Source organism: Sapajus apella, unplaced genomic scaffold (genome assembly GCF_009761245.1).
Source record: "Sapajus apella isolate SASKATOON/1434 unplaced genomic scaffold, GSC_monkey_1.0 scaffold135, whole genome shotgun sequence".
NCBI lineage: Eukaryota > Metazoa > Chordata > Mammalia > Primates > Cebidae > Sapajus > Sapajus apella.
Genome location: NW_022437075.1, coordinates 292,767 through 309,646, shown reverse-complemented (window position 1 = coordinate 309,646; position 16,880 = coordinate 292,767). Strand labels below are relative to the sequence as shown.

Here is a 16,880-nt window from a genome sequence, read left to right as displayed (position 1 = left end):
TTTTTTTTTTTTTTTTTTTTTTTTTTTTTTTTTTTTTTTTTTTTTTGGAGAGACAGGGTCTCAATATGTTACTCTGGCTGGTCTCAAACTCCTGGGCTCAAGTGATCCTCCCACCTCGGCCTTCCAAAATACTGAGATTACAGGCATGAACCACAGCACCTGGCTCCACTTGAATTTTAGAACATGACCTTATTTGGAAATAGGGTCTTTGCAGATGTAATTAAGGATCTCAAGAAGAATCATCCTGGATTTAGGGTATACCCAAAATTCCATGACTGATGGCCTTATAAGAGACAGAAAAGAGGACACAGAGAGACACACATAGAAAGAAAGCCATGTGAAGACAGGCAGAGATTGCAGTAATATGTGCATAAGCCAAGGAAGGCCAAAGATTGCCGGGACCCACCAGAAGCTAGGGGGGTGGCATAGGATGGTTTCTGCCTCAGAGCCTCCAGAAAGAATCAACTCTGCTGTCACTTTGATTTCAGACTTCTGGCTTCCAGAACTGTGAGATAAAACATTTCTGTGTATTTTAAGCCATCCAGTTTGTGGTACTTAGTTACAGCAGCCCTTGCAAATTAATAAAGTTATATTCTGAGAATTAGCAAATTAATATATCTTTAGGGAGCCATTTTTCCCAGCCTACCACACAGGGCCTCATGCCTTAGACAAATACCACCATTACTTATTAGCTAGAAGATAATGGGCACATTGCTTACCTTTCTTTAGGCCCAGGGCCCTATAAAAGATCTTGTTTTTTGAGGTTGTGGTGTGAGCATCTTCAAATAGTGGGTGCATGTTTGCTGAGTCAGGCTGTGTTCCATTGAGGAGATGGTGAAACAACCAGTGATGCCCAACAGGTGACTTGGCTCTCTGTAACCTTTCTGTGCTCCCTTCCATCCCCTCTCTCTTCACCACTGTACAGAGAAGGTGAACACAGCAAACCTCAGGCTGTCATTCCTGGAAAGGGCTGGTGCAAGACTGGCCCTTGGCTGGCATCTGGGAACTTGGATTTGAGGAAGGGTTCCCACCATTCCCAAATGGATGAGTCAGGCCTATATACTGTGTGTTGTACAAACTGTGTGGGTCATGTAAAAGACCTTCCTTCCTTCCTTCTGGGGGTCTGAAATTTTGGTACGTGCCAGGCAGAGGGTGCCTATGTGACCAACCCTTAATAAAACCCTGAGCACTGAGGCTCTAACAAGCTTCCTTAGTACACAACACTTCACACCAACCAAGGAAGCTCACCCAAGCCTTGGTGTTCAGGACATTTACTAGGGAATGATCGTGTGGGCATGGAGTACGCAACTGACTTTAGTAACTTAGTCCCCCCTCCCCAGTTGTCAGACTGTTACAGTGTGGCCCAGGGTTCCCCACCATAAATCACATGTTGACAAATACTTGGCATGGCCCAAGGTCCTCAGGTAAACAAAGACACTCTTAGAATGATCACTTTCCTTGAACTAAAAGAAACCAGGATCACAAATGATTTTGTTGGCTTTCTGCATGGAAAGAAACCAAAAGGATTATTGTAGTGGACTGAATAACTAGCTCAATTCTTCACCATTCCTTGCATATGTACACCCACGGCCATATTTATGGTTCTTCCCACCAAAGGCAGCATGGAGGTCCCCACCCATTCCTTGAGTTTAGGTGTGGCCCTATGACTTGGTTTGGCCAACAGAATCTGAGTGGAAAAGGAGAGCATGCTAGTATTGAGTCCAGGCCTAAAGCCTACTGTGTCTCTGCCGTCAGGATGAGATGAATTTTTCCTGTGAGCCCTGAAAGACAAATGCAGCAGACCTGGACCCAAACTGCAGCTTAGAGCCAAGCCCAGCTGATCCCAGCCTAGATCATCCAACCTTCAGACACATGACAAAAATAAGCAGTTTGTTTTTTTTTTTTTTGCTGTGGGCCACAGAGCTGTTGTAGCTGTTTGTTACTGAGTAATAGGTGACACAATTGCCAAATTAAAAGTGAATACTCCCTGAAAAAGATAAGGTTTGAAATTTGGGGAGAGGATAAGAAAGAGACAAAGGGGGAGAGAGGGAAGGAGGAGAGTCTGCTCAGGAGAGTCCAGAGGCCTGAGGGCAGATTGAACAGTGCGCAAGCACAGAAGGGGTGACCAAGGGAAACGGCCTTCCAGATTCTGGGGTGTGGACTACAGGTGCCATGGTGGGTACAGGAGATGAATGGGAAGAATCTAGCTAAGAAGCGCTAGGCAAGGGAACATTGTTGTTCTGTCATTCATTCAGTCATTTCTCAGCCAACTCTTTTTTTTTTTTTTTTTTTTTGAGACAGAGTCTTGCTCTGTCAGCAGGCTGGAGTGCAGTGGCGCAATCTCGGCTCACTGCAACCTCCACTTCCTGGGTTCAAGTGATTCTTCTGCCTCAGCCTCCTAAGTAGCTGGGACCACAGACGAGCGCCACCATGCCAGGCTAATTTTTGTATTTTTAGTAGAGACGGGGTTTCACTACATTGGCCAGGATGGTCTCGATCTCTTGACTTTATGATCCGCCCGCCTTGGCCACCCAAAGTGCTGGGATTACAGGTGTGAGCCACCGCACCCGGCTCAGCCAACTCTTAGTACCTAGCCCTGTGTGAGGCATCAAGGATACCCTGTCTTCAGTTAAGAAAAGGGCAGGACCCCTCTCAGGCCTAATAGCATAGACTCACAATCTAGGCAGAAAGGAAGCCAGTGAGGAGAGATTCCATTGGTTTTCTAAGTCACCCTATACCCATTAACTGTCAACCAGGGCTCTTCTTTCTCTCCCTGGCACCGGAGTCCCTTCCAGCTGCTGCCCTATCTCTCTCATCTCTTCCTTAGAGTCTCCCCAAAAAGGGGTCTTAGTATTCCCACATTGACGCCACTGCCCTTTTCCCCCATTAGGGAAAATTGTGTCCCCCGAAATTCATATGTTGAAGTCCTAAGCCCCAGTTCACCTCAGAATATGACTGTATTTAAAGACCTTTAAATAAGGAATTAAGGTTAAAGAAGATATGGATGGGTCCTAACCTAACATGACTGGTGTCTTTGTAAGAAGAGAGACACCAGGGGCCTGTGCAAACAGAGGAAATGCCATGTGAGGACACAGTGAGAAGGCAGCCATCTGCAAGCCAAAGAGAGAGGCCACAAGAGAAACCAACCAAACCTGCTGACACCTTGATTTTGGGACTTCCAACCTCCCAACCTCCAGATCTGTCAGAAACTAAACTTACATCGTTTAAGCCACCAAATCTGTGGTATTTTGTTATGGCAGTCCTAGCAAACTAATACACCTTCCCCCACCCATCATCAGAGGGCAGTACCAGGCACCTGGGTCAGCCTTGATCACCCCTCAGACACTGGTTCAACCCATCAACCCTATCATCTGTACCAAACTTGTCCAACCCACAGCCCATGGGCTGTATGTGGCCCAGGACAGCTTTGAATGCAGCCCAACACAAATTCCTAAACTTTCTTAAAACATTATGAGTTGTTTTTTTTTTTTTTTTTTTGGGGAAAGAGTTTCACTCACTTTGCCCAGGCTGGAGTGCAATGGCGCGATCTCGGCTCACTGCAACCTCCGCCTCCTGGGTTCAGGCAATTCTCCTGCCTCAGCCTCCTGAGTAGCTGGGATTACAGGCACGCGCCACCATGCCCAGCTAATTTTTTGTATTTTTAGTAGAGACGGGGTTTCACCATGTTGACCAGGATGGTCTCAATCTCTTGATCTCGTGATCCACCCGCCTCGGCCTCCCAAAGTGCTGGGATTACAGGCCTGAGCCACCGCGCCCGGCCGAGTTTTTTAAATGATTTTTAATAAACTCATCAGCAATCGTTAGTGTATTTTATGTGTGGCCCAAGACAATTCTTCCAGTGTGGCCCAGGGAAGCCAAAAGATTGGACACCCCTGATACACCTTCAAAACAGATGCAGATCTGACTATTCGTCAGCATCTCTGTCACCACCACCCTGTCCGACCTCCCTGATCTGACCTCCCTGCCTCAGGTTGCATCCTTGGTCTCTCTGACTCCACACTAATCTTCACAGTCCTCTGCAGCAGCCAGAGATTTTCTATGAAGAGCTAAGTCACAGCTTAGTCCTCCTCTGCTCAAAGGCATCCCATGGCTGCCACTTCTCTCAAGGTAGAAATCAAATTCTGTATGTGAGCCAAGTGTGGTGGCTCACGCCTGTAATCCCAACACTGACAGGCTGAGGCAGGAGGATTGCTTGAGGCTGAGTTTAAAAGGAGCCTAGGCAATATAGTGAGATGCCGTCTCTACAAAAAATAAAGTCCATATGTGGCTCATAAGCCCTTCAAGATCTGCCCCCCACAGGCCTCCCCATTCTGTCCTTGTCCCCTCCTATCTCCTCCCTTGATCCACCCCAGGCAGTCTTCCTCATCCATGCCACCTCCTGACATGGTCATTTGTGTCCTTGAACCCACTCTTCCTGAGTTCTTCCTTCTATTCAGGCCTCAGCTTAAATACCTACTCCTCAGAAAAATAACTGTTTACCATCTGCCTCTGCACACAATAACATCACCTCCATAAAGGCAGTCCAGGCTTATCATCATTGCTGTATCCAATCTGCAGTGGTGCTGGCTGCCTGTAGTGGGTGCTCAGTATTTATCTGTGGAAGGAAAAGAATATATGCTCATTCCAGCTGCTAGCAATCTGCAGGGCAAAGTCTGAGAACCATAGGGGATGTGAGCACAGGCTGGGGCCAACGAACAGCACCAGCACCACCAGGCAATCATACAGACCCCACCTCAACAAGGCCTCACCTGAACATGAACTGGGCCATCAACCTCCACGCATCAGGCCTCAAGCCAGAGTCTCCTGCTCAGTGTGTTTCACATGTACATACACACACGTATACACAGAACACAATCACACAATCATACCACTGTTCACAGTCTAGGGCCTTTCTACTGTGGCAGGTCCACCCCATACCTCTAAGAATCTGTCTCACAGACAAAATTATACATGCTTCAGGCAAACATAGTTGCATGATTATTACATATGACGATTAACTCACAGGTCACACACACACAGTAAGCACACAGAACAACCCACAAACCTGGTCATAGAGTTACACATGCAGACAGACGCCCAGCTCAAATTCAGTAAAAAATAATACACATTTATAAAAACTATTACATGTGGTCAAAGCAAACCACATATAGCTACACTCAATACACACCCTGACATAGGCAACCACACCTCTCACAAAGGTACCTTCAATACTCACACACCCCCAACCCCTCAGACAGGCATCCTCACCCTTCGCCCAGGTACCCTTGTTACTGGTGGGGGTGCCCAGGTTATTGGCGTCTCCAACAAAGAATTGGACAAAATGCACAAAGCAAGGAAAGAATGAAGCAACAAAAGCAGAGATTTATTAAAAACGAAAGTACACTGCACAGTATAGGAGCAGGCCGAGCATAAGGGATCAAGAGCCCCGTTACAGAATTTTCTGTGGTTTAAATACCCTCTAGAGGTTTCCATTCGTTATTTGGTATATGCCCTATGTATGTGAAGAGGATGAAGTAAAGTTACAAAGTTATTTATTCAGTGTATCCCCTATGTAAATGGAGAGGATATTTCCTGTCATAGCTGAAGTTTCCATTTGATTTACTTGTAGGAAGTCCTTTGGTTTCCTGCCTCCAGACCCTATTTCCCTGCCTCACCCTCATCCCTCACCCCTCACACAAACACCCTCACCCTCAGCCCCTACACAGGGACCCTCATCCTTAGCCCTCACACAGCCAACCTCACTCACCCTCAGGCTTCACACAGGGACCCTCACCCTCAGCCTTAACACTTCCGAAACCTCTGCGTCTTGCCTTCCGCGCATCCCCTGCTTCTCTCCCATTCACCGCCACCCCAGTCCCACAAAGGCCCGGCTGGGATTCCATGGCCCGCGTGCAAACGAGCAGCAACTACAGTTCCCAGCAGGCGCCGCGCCTGGGCACTCCTGAGCTCACGGAGCACGCCGGGAATTGTAGCCCTGGCGGGCGCGGGTCCCTAGAGCGTGCTGGAAGCTGTGCTCCGGGTCGGCGGGCCAGCAAGCTGGCTCGTCGCTGCCGGCGCCTCCCGAGGGGTCCGCCGGCTGTGCTGGTGAGGTGGGTTTCGGGGGGTGTTCTCCGTCCTGGTCCAGACCGCAGGGGAACACAGCAGGTCCAGAAGCCGCGAACGTCTGGGGCGGCCGGAGCAAGATTCGGGGGACTACCCAGCGGATAGAAAGTGAGAGGCTAACTAGGGGCCGTGAATAGACGGACTGTGAGTGCCGGACACACGCGTAGAGGATGTGACGGAGTGACGGACCGGCCGTGGACGGACTCACGGACCGAATGTGGGATGGACTGACACGCTGAGTGCGGAACGGACCGACGGACCGGGTGTGGGGCGGGCGGGCGGACAGATAAAATCTGCGACCAGTGGACTGGGAGGTGTGGGACGGACCCGCTGCGTGTGTCCGGTAGGCGTTCTGTGTCTGACACCTCTTGGGTGTGCTTATCTGACGGGTTGGGACTGTGTGATTCTGATAGGTTGAGTGTCTCACGAACCGTGGAGTGTGTGACTGACAGAAACGGTTGCCGTTTGAGACTTTGTAGGTGGGTTGTGTGATACTGTGAGGGCATGTGTGACTGATATTCTAAGTGTCCTTGAGATGGTGACTAAGATTATGAATGTGATCAGAATAATACTGTGTGCTGGAAATGCTGGTATGTATGTATGTATTTATTTTTGAGACGGAGCCTCGCTCTGTCGCCCAGGCTGGAGTGCAGTGGGGCGATCTTGGCTCACTGCAGCCTCCACCTCCCGAGTTCAATCGATTCTTCTGCCTCAGTCTCCCCAGTAGCTGGGACTACAGGTGCCCACCACCACGCCCAGCTACTTTTTGCATTTTTAGTAGAGACAGGGTTTCACCATATTGGTCAGGCTGGTCTCGAACTCCTTACCTGAGGTGATCCACCTGCCTCAGCCTCCCTAAGTGCTGAGATTATAGACATGAGCAGCCATGCCCCGCTGGGCCAATCATCTCAACGATTATAGATGACATTGAGATATTTCCTGTGTCTGGTATTTTGAGGGCTATGACTGACAGACTGTACCTGAGATAATATGTGTTAATATGTAATTGAGATTTTTTTCAGGGAGACTAAAACTTGGGTGATCCACACAGTTTACTGAGCATACGTGAGAGGATTTGTGCTTTGCCATGTTTGCAGCTGAAATTGGGTGACTGGTGGTCACTCAGCTGGTCTTATGGATATGTCCTCCAGTGTGTGTTTAAGTGTAGCAGGGGGCTATGAAATGCATACATTTTACTGCATGTTTACTGTGCACCAGGCCTGTGCTGGACACTGGTAATAAATCGCCTCATGTAATCTCATAGCAACCCTCTGAGGTAGGTGCCATTATCAGGCTTGGTATAAGTCAGGTGTGAGAAATGAAAAGAACCACCCTCTTTGGTTGGTTAAGCAGCTGTGGATGAGGAACCTCACCTGATAGGAATTGTGGTTGGCTGAGGAGGCTGAGGAAGGTTCACAAAAATATATTTTGGAGACTGTCATGAGGGATTTTTCCAAAACAGGTGTTCCAGGGGCGGAAAAGAGAGCTTGGAAGCTGTTGCTGCATCTGTTCTCATCCCTGCTACCCTTACTCCTTCCCCTCCCCACCCCCAAATGGTTCGCTACATTTGTGGGTGACTGTGCTCAGCCTTTCCTGGTTATTCCATTTGCTTAATGCCTGTTTATTGTGCATCTGCTATAGGGCAAGTCCCGTGTACTATGGCTCCAGGACAACCTGGCCTCTCCGAGGAAACAGTTAAGAACTAGCGAAGTGTTACCCAGGGCACTCTGGGAAGACGACTTAGCCTACTTCCAAGTATCTGGGATGGCACTTGAAGAAAGGGGTAGCTAAGATGAGGCTTAGCCCAGAGGAATCGGTCAGAGAGGGATTTCAGAACTAAAGAACAGGGGAACAAGGGGGTAATAGGAAGGCCATGAGAAATCCAAGAGAAGTTTACGGTGCAGTGAAGGGGCTTGAACACAGCTTTGCCAGAGGTCACCAGCTGTCACCAAAAGGTTTCAGGATTGCGGTCTTGTTTTATTAGATTTTTTTTTTTTTCTTTGAGATGCAGTCTTGCTCTGTCGCCCAGGCTGGAGTACAGTGGTGTGATCTTGGCTCACTGCAACGTCTGTCTCCCAGGTTCAAGTGATTCTCCTGCCTCAATCTCTCCATTAGCTGGGATTACAGGTGCCTGCCACCACGCCCAGCTAAGTTTTGTATTTTTAGTAGAGACAGGGGTGTCACTGTGTTGGCCAAGCTAGTCTCAAACTCCTGACCTCAAGTGATCCGTCTGCCTTGGCCTCCCAAAATGCTGGGATTACAGGCGTGAGCCACCTTGCCCGTCTGGGATTCACGTGCAAGTGTTGTATGAGGGAGTAATAATTAGGCAGAGCTCAGAAAACACCTGCAGAAACTCGGAATCGAACCAGGGACCTTTAGATCTTCAGTCTAATGCTCTCCCAGCTGAGCTATTTCAGCTACTATTTGTTAATTTCTTATGCCTAACTTATAAACTTTATCATGTGTATATATGTATAAGGAAAAATATAGTGTATGTAAGATTCAGTACTCTCTGGTTTCAGGCATCCACTGGGGAGTCTTGGAACACATCCCCTGCAGATAAGGGGGAACTACTATAGTATAAAATACCTTGGTAAGGATGTAGAGAAATTGGAATCCTCATCCACAGCTGGTGGGAATGCAAAATGATGCAGCCAATTTGGAAAACAGCCTGGTAGTTTCTTAAAAAGTTAAGCATAGGCTAAATGCAAGGCTCCCACCTGTAATACCAGCACTTTGGGAAACCGAGGCGGGTGGGTCACATGAGGTCAGCAGTTTGAGACCAGCCTGGCCAACATGGTGAAACCCCACCTCTGCTAAAAATACAAAAATTAGCTGGGCATGGCAGCGCACGCCTATAATCCCAGCTATTCAAGAGGCTGAGGCAGGAGACTTGTTTGAACCCTAGTGGCGGAGGTTGCAGTGAGCTGAGATAGCGCCATTGCAGTCCAGCGTGGGCAACAGAGTGAGACTTCATCTAAAAAAAAAATTTAAGCCGGGCGCGGTGGCTCAAGCCTGTAATCCCAGCACTTTGGGAGGCTGAGGCGGGTGGATCACGAGGTCAAGAGATCGAGACCATCCTGGTCAACAGTGGTGAAACCCCATCTCTACTAAAAATACAAAAAATTAGCTGAGCATGGTGGCGTGTGCCTGTAATCCCAGCGACTCAGGAGGCTGGGGCAGGAGAATTGCCTGAACCCAGGAGGCGGAGGTTGCGGTGAGCCGAGATCGCACCACTGCACTCCAGCCTGGGTAACGAGCGAAACTCCGTCTCGAGAAAAAAAAAAAAAAAAAAAATTTAAGCACAGAGTTATTGTATCATCCAGGAATTGCACTCCTAGGTGTATACGTTAGGAAAATTGAAAACTTTTGCCCAGGTGTGGTGGCTCATACCTGTAAACCCAGCACTTTGGGAGGCTGAGGTGTATCACCTGAGGTCGGGAGTACGAAACCAGTCTGACCAACATGGTGAAACCTAGTCTCTACTAAATTAGCTGGGCATGGTGGCACAGGCCTGTAATCCCAGTTACTCAGGAGGCTGAGGGAGGAGAATCACTTGAATCCAGGAGGCAGAGGTTGCAGTGAGCTGAGATCGCACCATTGGACCCTAGCCTGGGCAACAAGAGCAAAACTCTGTCCCCCACAAAAAAAGAAAACATTTGCCCGTACAAAAACCTGTATACTAATATTGATAGCAGCAATTTTCATAACAGCCAAAAAGTAGAAACAACCAAATGTCCATCAATTGACGAATAGATTAACAATATGTAGCATAACTGTACGATGAAATATTATTTAGTTCTGAAAAGGAATGAAGTACTGATACAACATGCCTCATCTTAGCTGCCACTTTCTTCAGGTGTCATCCCAGATACTGGGTAGTAGGCTCAGTCCTCTTCCCAGAGCACCCTGGATAACTTTGCTAGCTCTGTACTGTTTCCTCAGAGAGGCTGTGCTGTCCTGGAGCCACAGTACACAGGACGTGCCCTATAGCAGGTGTACCATAAACAGGCATTAAGCAAATGGAATGACCAGGAAAGGCTGAGCATGGTCACCCACGGATGTAGGGAATCATTTGTGGGAGTGGGAGGAAGAGCAAGGGTAGCAGGGATGATAATTTTAATGAACTTTTTTTTTTTTTTTAATTTTACTTTATAACTTAAAAATATGGAACGCTTCACGAATTTGCGTGTCATCCTTGCGCAGGGGCCATGCTAATCTTCTCTGTATCGTTCCAATTTTAGTATATGTGCTGCCAAAGCGAGCACATGAACTTTTTTTTTTTTTTTTTTTTTCTTTTTTTTTTTTTGAGATGGAGTTTTGCTCTTGTTACCCAGGCTGGAGTGCAATGGCGCGATCTCGGCTCACCGCAACCTCCGCCTCCTGGGTTCAGGCAATTCTCCTGCCTCAGCCTCCTGAGTAGCTGGGATTACAGGCACGTGCCACCATGCCCAGCTGATTTTTTGTATTTTTAGTAGAGACGGGGTTTCACCATGCTGACCAGGATGGTCTCGATCTCTTGACCTCGTGATCCACCCGCCTCGGCCTCCCAAAGTGCTGGGATTATAGGCGTGAGCCACCGCGCCCGGCAGAACATTTTTTTTTTTAAATTGAGACTGAGTTTCGCTCTTGTTGCCCAGGCTGAACTGCAATGGTGTCATCTTGACTCACTGCAACCTCCGCCTCCTGGGTTCAAGCAATTCTCCTGCCTCAGCCTTCTGAGTAGCTGGGATTATAGGCATAGGCCACCACACCCAGCTAATTTTTTATTTTTAGTAGAGACAGGGTTTCTCCATGTTGGTCAGGCTGGTCTTAAACTACCGACCTCAGGTGATCCGCCCGCCTCGGCATCCCAGAGTGCTGGGATTACAGGCATGAGCCACCATGCCCAGCCTTTAATGAACATTTTAAGGTTAATTAAGGTTCATTAACATGTTTTTTATTTTCCTTTTTTTTTTTTTTTTTTTTTTTTTGAGACAGTATCTTACTCTGTTGCCCACACTAGAGTACAGTGGCATGATCTCGGCTCATTGCAACCTCTGCCCCCTGGGTTCAAGCAATTCTCATGCCTCAGCCTCCCCAGTAGCTAGGACTACAGGTGCCTGCCACAAAAGCCAACTATTTTTGCATTTTTATTGGAGACAGGGTTTTGTGGTGTTGGCCAAGCTGGTCTTGAACTCCTGGCCTCAAGTAATCCACCCCAACTTTGGCCTCCCAAAGTGCTGGGATTACAGGCGTAAGCCACCATGCCTAACCCATTAAAATGTTTTTTAATGAACTCAAATACTCAGTGAAAGAAACCAGACACAAAAGAGAATATATTTTGTGATCCTGTTTATATGAAATACCAGAAATAGACAAATCAATAGCCACAGAAGTATATTAGTAGTTGCCAGGGGCTGGGAGGAAGGGAAATGGGGAGTGACTTCTAATAGGTTTCATTTTAGGATGATGAAAATTCTCTGGAATTAGATTTTGGTGATAGCTGTACAACCTTGTGAATATAGTAAAACCACTGAAAGGGTAAATTTTATGATATGTGAATTATACACACACACAAACACATTTTTTTTTAAGTAGAAAAAAGGGGGGGACTTCAAAGCCCTACAACCTCGAGGAACCCACCATGTATAGGATAACTTAATACTTTCCAGTGTTTTTAATGCCTTTTTGGGGGGACGTAGGAATGGTATATAATAGCATAGACAGGTCTCAATTCTCTGTACAGTTTTTCATTCTGAGTCTTTTTTTTTTTAAATGAGACGGAGTCTCACCCTGTCACCTAGACTGGAGTGCAGTGGTGTGATCTCAGCTCACTGTAACCTCTGCTTCAAGGGTTCTAGCAATTTTCCCACCTCAACCTCCCAAGTAGCTGGGACTACAGGCTCATGCCACCATGCCCAGCGAATTTTTGTATTTTTTTAGTAGAGATGGGGTTTCACCATATTGGCCAGGGTGGTCTCAAACTCCTGACCTCGTGATCCACCTGCCTTGGCCTCCCAAACTGCTGGGATTACAGGCATGAGCCACCGTGCCCAGCCCTGTTTATGTTTTTGGTTTTTTTTGAGATGGAATCGTACTCTGTCACTCAGGCTGGAGCGCAGTGACGCAATCTCAGCTCACTGCAACCTCCACCTCCCGAGTTCAAGTGATTCTCCTGCCTCAGCCTCCCGAGCTGCTGGGATTACAGGTATCTGCCACCATGCCTGGCTAGCTTTGGTATTTTTAGTAGAAACAGGGCTTCACCATGTTGGCCAAGCTGGTCTTGAACTCCTGACTTTGTGATCTGCCCTCCTTGGCCTCCCAAAGTTCTGGGATTACAGGTGTGAGCCACCGTGCCCAGCCCATCCTGACTTTTACTTAACACTGTAGCATAAGCAATTTTTCATATCATTAAAAACATGAACTTTTTGGCAGAGTGTGATGGCTCATGCCTGTAATCCCAACACTTTGGGAGATCAAGGTGAGGATCACCTGAGGATCCTTTGAGCCTAGGAGTTTGAGACCAGCCTGGGCAACATAATGATACCTTGTCTCTACAAAAAGAATTTTAAACTTTTTTTTTTTTGAGACGGAGTTTCGCTCTTGTTGCCCAGGCTGGAGTGCAATGGCGCCATCTCGGCTCACCGCAACCTCCGCCTCCTGGGTTCAAGCAATTCTCCTGCCTCAGCCTCCTGAGTAGCTGGGATTACAGGCACGTGCCACCATGCCCAGCTGATTTTTTGTATTTTTAGTAGAGACGGGGTTTCAGTATGTTGACCAGGATGGTCTCAATCTCTTGACCTCGTGATCCACCCGCCTTGGCCTCCCAAAGTGCTTGGATTACAGGTGTGAGCCACCGCGCCCGGCCCTAAACATTTTTTTTAATTTCAAAAAGAAAGTATTATCCCCCTCTGAATGTCAATAGCACCCCCATCTAGAAATGGGTCTAGATTCTGAGTAGAGTTAATATTGAGGCAGAGAGTATGGCTATTTTTAAAGCTCTTAACAACGTACTGCCAAATTGTTTGCCAAAGATGTTCTAACTGATCGCCCTCACTAATAGTACATGAAAGTAGCTTTTTGTTGGCCCTGACCAGTATTCAGTGCTCACAGTTCTAGAGATTGGAAAGGCTGTTGTGAGTGTGGAGGAAAGACCACAGATAGCCTGAGTTCAAACCCTAGCTTGTTCCTACTGCACAGATGACTCTGGCAGCTCGGTTTCCCCCACTTTGAAAATGGGAGTGGTAATTCTGACTGACAGGGTGGTGTTAAGGCTTCAGTGGTATAACAGATGTAAAAGGCTGGTGTGGCCTGTTACCCAGTAGGTTCCCATTGACTGTTCCCATTTTCTGATATTCCTATTGCACACTATACCCATCCATATCATCATAGTGATTATCTTATCATGTGTTGGTCTGTCTCCTATTGAGCTCACTGAGGACAGGACCCATGTCTTCCTGATGTTTGCATTCCTAATACAGTGCTGGGCATAGAGTAGGCACTTAATGGGGGCGTGTTAAACAAAGTTATTATTATTGATGTATGTGCTCAGTAATGCTGTAGACACCGGGATAAAGCATTGAGCTAAACAAAAACCTCTGCCCTTAATGTGCTGACACTCCGACGAGGGCAGGTAAATCATAAGTAATCATATAAGTGTATCACATCAGGTGGTGAAGAGCAAATAAAGCAGTATAGAAGCACAGGGACTTATTAATAAGGTGTCTTTTGTGTACAGGACTGACTTAAATAAGGGACAGAACACCCAAAGGTTATCAAATACACATTTCATTTTTGAGACAGAGTCTTACTCTGTCATCTAGGCTAGAGTGCAATGGTGCAATCTCTGCTCACTGCAACCTCTGCCTCCCAGGTTGAAGCAATTCTCCTGCCTCAGCATCCCAAGTGGCTGGAATTATAGGTGTCCACCACCATGCCCGGCTAGTTTTTGTATTTTTAGTACAGACAGGGTTTCACCATACTGGCCAGGCTCGTCTTGAACTCCTGACCTTGTGAGCTGCCTGCCTCAGTTTCCCAGAGTGCTGAGATTACAGATGTGAGCCATCGTGGCCAGCCGACATTATTATTATTTTTGAGATGGAGTCTCACTCTGTCTCCAGGCTGGAGTGAAGTGGCACAGTCGCAGCTCACTGCAACTTCTACCTCCCAGGTTCAAGCAATTCTCCTGCCTCAGCCTCCCAAGTAGCTGGGACTACAGGCAGGTGCCACCATGCCCAGCTAATTTTTTTTTTTTTTTTTTTTTGAGACGGAGTTTCACTCATGTTACCCAGGCTGGAGTGCAATGGCGCGATCTCGGCTCACCGCAACCTCCGCCTCCTCGGTTCAGGCAATTCTCCTGCCTCAGCCTCCTGAGTAGCTGGGATTACAGGCACGCACCACCATGCCCAGCTAATTTTTTTTTGTATTTTTAGTAGAGACGGGGTTTCACCATGTTGACCAGGATGGTCTCGATCTCTTGACCTCGTGATCCACCCACCTCGGCCTCCCAAAGTGCTGGGATTACAGGCTTGAGCCACCACGCCCGGCCCCAGCTAATTTTTTTGTATTTTTAGTAGAGAGAGGGTTTCATCATGTTGGCCAGGATGGTCTAAATCTCTTGACCTTGTGATCTGCCTGCCTCGGCCTCCCAAAGTGCTGGGATTACAGGCATGAGCCCCCGCGCCCAGCTGACATTTTTTAAAAGTTTATTGAGATATGATTCACATATCATAAAACCCACCATTTCAAAGTGTTCAGGCCGGCATGGTGGCTCACATCTGTGATCCCAGCACTTTGGAAGGCCAAGGCAGGCATATCACTTAAGGCCGGGAGTTCGAGACCAGCCTGGCCAACATGGTGAAACCCCATCTCTACTAAAAATACAAAAATTAGGCCAGATGCCATGTCTCACACCTGTAATCCCAGCATTTTGGGATACCAAGGCAGGTGAATCACCTGAGGTCAGGAATTTAAGACCAGCCTGGCTAACATGACGAAACCCTGTCTCTATTAAATATAAAAAATAAGCTGGGCGTGGTGGTGGGTGCCAGTAATTCCAGCTGCTTAGGAGACTGAGGCAGGAGAATCACTTGAACCCAGGAGGCAGAGGTTGCAGTGAACCGAGGTGGCACCATTGCACTCCAGCTTGGCCGATAAGAGTGAAACTCCATCTCAAAAAATTATTTATTAAATTAAAATACAAAAATTAGCTGGGCATGGTGGCAGGTACCTGTAATTCCAGCTACTCAGGAGGATGAGGCAGAAGAATCACTTGAACCCGGGTGGTGGATATTGCAGTGAGCTGAGATGGTGCCTTTGCACTCTAGCCTGGGTGACAAAGTAAGACTCTGTCTCAAAAAAAAATAATAAAGTGTTCAATTTGGTTGTTTTTAGTATACTCAGAAGGTTGTACAATCATCACTGCTATCTAATTCCAGAGCATTTTTATCCTAAATCTCTGTGCCCATTAGCAACCACTCCCTATTTTCATCCCCCATCAGCCTCTGGCAAACCCTGTTATGCATTCTACTTTTATGGATTTGCATATTCTGGACACATATCAGTGAAATCTGACAATATGTAGTCTTTTGTGTCTGGCTTTTTTTTTTTTTTTTTTTTTTTTTTATAAATTACACTGTCACTCTCAGGATACCTTTTTTTTTGTTTGTTTTGACAGAGTGTCTTGCCCTGTCCCCCAGGCTGAAGTGCAGTGGAGTGATCCCAGCTCACTGCAGCCTCTGCCTTCTGAGTTCCAACAATTCTTCTGCTTCAGCCTCCTGGGTAGCTGGGATTGCAGGTGCCTGCCACCACACCTGGCTAATTTTTGTATTTTTAGTAGAGACAGGGTTTCACCATGTTGGTCAGGCTGGTCTCAAACTCCTGACCTCAGGTGATCCGCATGCCTAGGCCTCCCAAAGTGCTGGGATTACAGGCATGAGCCACTGCACCTAGCCGTGTCTGTCTTCTTTTAGCATCATGTTTTCAAGGTCCATCCACATTGTAGCATTAATCAGTACTTCATTTCTATTCATGTTGAATAGTGTTCCATTGTATGTATATATAGTATTTTCTTTATGCATCAGGTGATGGACATTTGAATTGTTCCTGCTTTTTTGCTGTTAGGAGTAATGCTGTTATCAGCATTTGTGTATAGCTTTTTGTGAGGACATGTTCTCATTTCTTTTGGGCATATATGTAGAAGTAGAATTGCTAGGTCATGGGGTAACTCTGTTTAATCTTTTGAGGAACTACCAGACTGTATTTCCCACAGTGGCTATCCCATCTTACATTCCCAGCAGCAGCATATGAGGATTATGGTTTCTCCATACCCTTGTCTACACACGTTATCTGTCTGATTATAGGCATTGCAGCAGGTGTGAAGTGCTATCTCATTGTGGTTTTGATTTGCAATTCCCTGGTAGCTAATGATGTTCAGCATCTTTTCATGTTTTTATTGGCTATTTGTATATCTTCCTTGGAGAAATGTCTGGTCAAATCCTCTGCTCATTTTTAAATTGTATTATTCATCTTTTACTGTGGAGTTGTTCTAGATACAGGTTCCTTATCAGATATATGATTTGCAAATATTTTCTCCCACTCTGTGGGCTGCTTCTTCACTTTTTTTTTTTTTTTTTTTTTTTTTTTTTTTAATAGAGACGGGATGTTGGCCAGGATGGTCTTGATCTCTTGACCTCATGGCCTCCCAAAATGCTGGGATTACAGGTGTGAGCCACCGCGCCTGGCCTGCTTTTTCACTTTTTTTTTTTTTTTTTTTG

General features: G+C 46.8%; 1 protein-coding gene and 2 non-coding genes across 6 annotated transcripts in view; 1 reads left to right on the top strand and 2 right to left on the bottom strand.

Annotated features, from left to right (window-relative positions):
• ZSCAN22 (zinc finger and SCAN domain containing 22) overlaps nucleotides 1–16,880 on the top strand; it is a 32,343-nt gene that overhangs the window by 9,112 nt on the left and 6,351 nt on the right. The window contains exon 1 of one of the 4 annotated variants that reach the window (XM_032263372.1): nucleotides 5,755–6,267. The exons of 2 other annotated variants lie outside the window; for them this stretch is intronic. The gene's annotated coding sequence lies outside the window, so the exon portion shown is untranslated. Of the gene's footprint in view, nucleotides 1–5,754; nucleotides 6,268–16,880 lie in introns of those variants that run through there. One more of the 4 variants, XM_032263373.1, reaches the window with a different exon arrangement.
• On the bottom strand, nucleotides 8,469–8,541 carry TRNAF-GAA. The gene has a single exon. It is a non-coding gene; the product is annotated as a tRNA-Phe (tRNA).
• On the bottom strand, nucleotides 10,285–10,391 carry LOC116540061. The gene has a single exon (XR_004264288.1). It is a non-coding gene; the product is annotated as a U6 spliceosomal RNA (small nuclear RNA).